Below are 7,217 nucleotides of genomic sequence, written 5' to 3'. Positions count from 1 at the left end.
AGAAGTAACGACTATTGCTTCCAACTAAATTTCGGGACGAAATTTCTTTTAAGGTGTGGGTAATGTAACATCCCGCATTTTTTCGTTAAATTATTTTAACGCCCGTCTTTTTATTGTAATAATATCCTCAGTATCTCGATTCGTAGCCTCCATTAGCTAACATTCTTAAAATATTTTCGTTATTGGATTATAACATCTCTCGTACTCTCGTGTGATTCAAAATAATTCGTTTGGTTAATTCACGCACCCGCACCCGAACTAGAGGGACTAAACTTGCAAAGAGGCCAAAGATTTGACTAGGTCAACTAGTCAAACCTTCAACCTCCTCCTCTCATTTTCTCTCTTTCTCTCTTTTTATACTTCCATTTTCCTCTCAAGAACTCAAACAAGATTCATCATCTAATTTCGGATTTGGGGGCTAACATCAAAACAAATTACATATTTAGAATCCTCTCTTCATCCTCTTCGACTTGATACCAAATTTATCTCATTTCGGTAACTTTCTAAAATTACTAAATTTTGTGTTCTTGATGTTTTTGAATTATAAAAGTGTTAATTAGTGTCTATGGCTCGTGTATAACATGAATATATGTTTTGTTTGTTCGATTTGTTGTTTTGAAAAACTAGTTTGAACACTTGAAAATGGGTTTGCTTAATCTTTGATTTTGGAAGATTAAATGTTGTTAAATTGTTAAAGTTCATGTTTTAATTGTGTTACTAGTATCACTAGCTTCATTTTGATGTATAGGTTGATTTGTAAAACTTCAAAAACATGATTAATGATTTTGTGATTCTTGATTAGGGTTTGATCGTTCTTGAGATGAACTTTTTGATGCTTGAATGCCATGAAATGTTAATTGTTAGTGTTTAGTTGTAATGCATGTTTCATTACCTTCAAAACGGCATATCATATGTGTGAATTGGATTCCCGAAACTTAAAATGCATTTTGTGAACTTGAAACTTGAAAATGAACTTTAAATGATCACATGACGAGAAATCGGTTATTGGAAATGATGTTTTTGTTTGATGAAACATGTTTAGTTATGTTCCTTGTCAAAAGAGCTTTCCAACGATATAAGGTGCGAGTTCTAAATGTTTACGGTTTGCATTTTGTGCTAAAACGAATTTTGGATCAAGACTTGAACATTTGAAACTGGCCAGGTACCAGCTCCCGTGTATTGTCGCGGCGCGACAATTGTGGGCCGCAGCGCGGCATAAGCCGTGTCCAGGCTCTGACCTCCTTGGTCAAAATAAAAAATGTTTGGCACGCTATGGACCTCCGATTCACATGAGACTTGTTCTAACATGCTTATATATGAATAAAAACCTCAGAAAAATAGTTCGAGACCCGACCCGAATGCGTTGACTTTGACCCGACCAAAGTTTGACTTTTGTCAAACTTAACCAAATGATTATGCAATCTTTCTAACATGATTCTATACTTGTATCTTACATGAAACTTGACAATTTGATTCACATGCTTTATAATCTAGTCGTAGCGAGCCATAGGACTAATTCAACATCTTTGACCTATCGTGTTTACCGTTATTGATACAACCTATATGTTTAGGTCAAGACTAGCTTTGTCTTTGCACGTGTTTACTTGTTGAAGTACTTTATTACTCTTGCACTCAAGGTGAGATCATAGTCCCACTTTTTACTCTTTTGAACTTACTTTTGGGAAGAGAAAACATAAACGCTTCTTTTAACTAAGTGAACACAAGTACATGAAAACAAACATTCTACATACGAGTTTAGAACAAAATCCTCAATTCGATTATCATTAGTTACTCTTGCAGTGTGTAAGTGTAGGCGTGAACTTATGTTGTATGGCCATATGGGTTTGACAAACCCTCATCTCGGACGGTTCGCAACCGTCCACAGATGAAATATATTTTCGAGAAACAGTGTTGTTCTAGCATTATTAATGGGGTTCAACGGACGGAATGTTAATCCTTGATAATTGGGTGCTCGTGAATATTAACTTTTAGAATGTACTACTATTTTATCAATGTTGCAAATCTTGTGGTTCGACTTACTTTTACTCTCTTACTTACTTAAACCTATGATTTCACCAACGTTTTTGTTTACATATTTCTATGTTTTTCTCAGGTCTTTGAATGCTATGTGAAACATGCTTCCGCTCATTATTTGATACTTGCATTGGATGTCGAGTATACATGCATTTCATGGAGCGTCTTTTGACTTTCTTTAAAACTGTGTCGCATAGGTTTTACATGTAACTATAACTTTGTAACGTAACTTTTGGATGAACAATTCTTGTAAACTTTGAAACAATCTTTATTTTTGAAAGGAATGCGACATATCTTTGGCCAAACGTCATGTTAAAGACCTATGACCACGCAACGGGACCTAAGTAGTCGACGCCATTAATTGACGATTTGTCGGGGTCGCTACATATGGTGCGTATGTTGTTGATATCCGAGGTACAGATTGTGATGTTGAAGCGTGTGATGTGGATGTTGTTGTTGGTGGTGGTAATGGTACTGTGGGTGTTGTTGATGGTGATACTGGTTATGCTGCTGGTGCTGCTGCTGGTGTTTGTAATCCTTGCACCATATTCTCCAAAGCCACTACCCGAGCGCGAAGTTATTTGACTTCTTCTATTATACTGGGATGATTGGTGGTTCGGACAAGCAGATGAATAAGATTTAGAATATTGGATATTACGTAGTCGTTGCGAGCTGTTCTGGAAATGAGGGTGAAAATAGTGTTACGAACGGGTTCGCCGGTAAGTGCTTCAGGTTCTTCACCAAGAGGTGAATGTGGTGGATGGAAGGGATCGCCTTCTTCCTGTCTCCAATGATTAAGTAGATTACGAACCCATCTCCAATTCATCCAGAATAGATGATGGCTAATTGGTTGATCCATTTCGGTTACGCTGCTTTCGGAATTCAGGTGAATATCCATATCGGAATAGCTGTCAGAGTTTAAGGAATTTGAACTAGATACGGGATCCATCTTGTATAATTAGGGAGATGATTTTTGATATGAATTAGATTATAGAATTTAGTTTGGTATTCTTCAATACATAATTTACATATGTATATATAATACCAAATTCCATAAATCACGGAGAAATTTTCGGAAGATATTAGGAAAAGTTTACAGTAACAGATACGCTAAGATATGAATTTTGTCTATACACTATTCATGCAATCAATGCAGTAAAACGTGTCTAGACTAGGAATGATAAGTAGGTAATTTCCGACAAAAATGATAAGCAAAACTTTTAACATGCAGACACGGTCGAAGTCCAGACTTACTAATGCATCTTAACAACTATCAGTTAGACACATTCATGCAAGACCTGGTTCGCTAGGACCAACGCTCTGATACCAACTGTGATGATCGCTCCAAATCCATATGGACAATACGTCATTCATTGATTTCATTGCGAGGTATTTGACCTCTATATGATACGTTTTGTAAACATTGCATTCTTTTGAAAAGGCACACCATAAATGAATATTTAAATCAAAGGTTTTCGACATCTGATGATTTTTACATATAGACAATCACCGTAAATAATAGTTTACAATAGTACTTCCGTTGACAATGCAGTCAAAATAAGATACATGGTGATGATTTGGTGAATGCAACGTTTCCTTGAAAAATATGCCATGTACGACTCCATGCACATAGCTTGTCTAACATATAAGCAAACAGCGGAAGACTTCTAGGGAACCTGAGAATAAACATGCTAAAAAGTGTCAACACAAAGGTTGGTGAGTTCATAGTTTTAATGTTTTGCATAATCTGTACATAAAGGTGGATCACAAGATTTCAGTTGTTTCATCCAGAAACGTTTATCAAAATATTCTACAAGATTGAGCACCATGGTAACTAAGCTTTAACATTATAATAAGTACCCCTGTTTTAACATACATGCAACCAACATGTACAATACACGCAATCCAACATGTACTAAACTCAAATAACATACGTCTGTTTTATAGTTCAGGCTAGGGTCTCTATACCTGGAACAGACGGGGATGTCAAGCCCTATGGATCCATATACAACTACTCATGCCCACCAGTTCTTATAACTGGCAGTTACTAGTTATCAAAGCTAAGGGATTTTCGGTTCAAACTCGGTGTAGAATTTAGTATGTACTTGTGTCCATTGCGTTTTAAAATAAAGTGCATGTATTCTCAGCCCAAAAATATAGATTGTAAAAGCAATTAAAAAGGGAGCAAATGAAACTCACCTTAGCAGCACATAAGATCATTCACCAAAAAGTGACCGAAACTTGGAATGCAAAATTAACCGTAGATCTCAACCTAGAGAACATATGTTGGTCAATACATGTCTAATAAGCTAGGTTGGGTCATAGTGTATTACAATCCTAATGCTCGAGATCGACATACAAAAGTTATCCAAAGTCGTTTCAAAAAGTCAATTTTGACAGTTGTTTAACAAAATGAGACGTACCTTATATAAGGATTCATTTACTCGGTTGGTAATATTAAAAAATCCAATTTGTCAATCTCGTAAACAAGTTGTTTAAATCTTAATTGCAGATTCAAAAGCAATTTCAATTAACGTCAATCATAATTCAGTTGATCATATCTTTTAATCCGTTCATCGAAACTATTCGATATCTAAATGAAAAGTCATTGATTTTTCGCCTGCTTTCCAAAAACATGCATATTATATACCTTTTACCAGTAATATATGTATTTAATTCGTGATTCATCATAAACTGTTTAACGACGAAATTTAGCATACAAGCATGTATAAATATATATACTCGAGCACTAGACATGGATACACATATATAAAAGATAAAATATGAGTGCTTACGTATCAATATTGAGATTCAATATTGTAGGAAAGTACGTAGATGCAACGAAGATGATAAACACTAGGTTTGATTCACAAATATATCCCTGAACATTACCCATAACCTCCTTGGCAATAACCCATAATTTTCTTAGCTCTATCTCGCTTGAAAACCATTTTGAAAGTGACACGCTCATAACCTCGTCGTAGTATTTTATGTATAATACTAATTAATAATATTAATAGTAATAAGATTAATAATAATATTAATCTCAATAATAATAATAATAATAATAATAATAATAATAATAATAATAATAATAATAATAATAATAATAAAATACGGAGTAATATATGATGTGTGAAAACTAAGCCAAAAATCGAGCAATTTATAGAACCTTTTCTGAAAAAGTACCCCATGCGATCGCATGGGATTTGTGCTTCAAGGCCATGCGATCGCATGACCCTCTGATCCAGCTCACCAACTTTTGTTTTCTTGTTTGTCGACATATTTATTTATTAATATATAATATATATAATTTATATTAATTAATTATATATTATATTATATTCTCGTACATAGTTGACTTGAAATTTTTGTTCCGAGGTCTCGTACGTTGTCACTCGACTTATGCCCCGGTTCCGGTTTCTCGAACGCATTTTCGTATGCTTAGAAAACTATCACTTTACGTTTCGTGACTCGTACCTTTGTCAAAATATAGTCTTAAATTATCAATAAACTATGCCACTCAAAGTATATCTTAATCTTTCGAGTGTTTTGGTCATTTACTTCTATAAATCATTGTCTCGTTATTTATTAATATAATAGTATTTATCAAATGTTTCATAACCAAATTAATATCTATTCTCAATATTTATAAACACGTTTTAAAATACATCTCACAAGTTATTCATATACTTAATTCTAACAGTTAATATTCTTTATTTTTGTATATGTCCAAATTACGTTATTTAAACAAACACACTTAATTAACCAATTCTATTATATCGAAAAACATTTTCGCACGTTCGAAACACAATCAATTTAATATTATGCAGTTTAATTTACCACTAACTTTTATCTAACTTTTGTCATCAAACACTTTACCATTTATTCCGAATACCGTTAAAAAGGAATAAATTCTCAAATCAGTGTGGACCTCACAACAGAGTCCTAATAAATATCTTTTAATTCAATTGTTTGGCATAATATTTTAACTTCGTAGTTGAATAAATCAATCAGATAATCAAACCAATAAGTTTAATGCACATTATCATTTAGTTAACACTTTGTTACGTTTTCAAGTTATAGTATATATATCTATTTACATACAATTGTTCGCGAATTGTTGAGAACAATCGAAGGGTAATTGAATAGTTTAAAATTTTGTGATTCATCTTCATAGACTTTGCTTATCGTGTCGGTAACGTTAAAGATTAAGTTTAAATTTGGTCAGAAATTTCTGGGTCATCACAAGTAAACATGTCATTATGTATATTAACAATGAACTACATATGTAAAACAAGACTACTAACTTAAGAATTTTGAAACGAGACATATATGTAACGATTATCGTTGTAACAACATTTAACTGTATATATATCATACTAAGATATATTAATATATCATAATATCATGATAATGTAATAATTTAACATCTCTTTAGATATAATAAACAATGGGTTAACAACATTTAACAAGATCGTTAACCTAAAGATTTCAAAACAACATTTACATGTAACGACTAACGATGACTTAACGACTCAGTTAAAATGTATATACATGTAGTGTTTTAATATGTATTCATACACTTTTGAAAGACTTCAAGACACTTATCAAAATACTTCTACTTAACAAAAATGCTTACAATTACATCCTCGTTCAGTTTCATCAATAATTCTACTCGTATGCACCCGTATTCGTACTCGTACAATACACAGCTTCTAAATGTATGTACTATTGGTATATACACTCCAATGATCAGCTCTTAGCAGCCCATGTGAGTCATCTAATACATGTGGGAACCATCATTTGGCAACTAGCATGAAATATGTCATAAAATTACAAAAATATTAGTAATCATTCATGACTTATTTACATGAAAACAAAATTACATATCCTTTATATCTAATCCATATACCAACGACCAAAAACACCTATAAACACTTTCATTCTTAAATTTTCTTCATCTAATTGATCTCTCTCAAGTTCCATCTTCAAGTTCTAAGTGTTCTTCATAAATTCTACAAGTTCTAGTTTCATAAAATCAAGAATACTTCCAAGTTTACTAGCTCACTTCCAATCTTGTAAAGTGATCATCCAACCTCAAGAAATCCTTGTTGTTTATAGTAAGATATCATTCTAAATCAAGGTAATACTCATATACAAACTTTGATTCAATTCCTATA

The sequence above is a fragment of the Rutidosis leptorrhynchoides genome, chromosome 2 (assembly GCF_046630445.1).
Source record: "Rutidosis leptorrhynchoides isolate AG116_Rl617_1_P2 chromosome 2, CSIRO_AGI_Rlap_v1, whole genome shotgun sequence".
NCBI classification, from domain to species: Eukaryota; Viridiplantae; Streptophyta; class Magnoliopsida; order Asterales; family Asteraceae; genus Rutidosis; species Rutidosis leptorrhynchoides.
Note: the sequence above shows the minus strand (reverse complement) of the source record.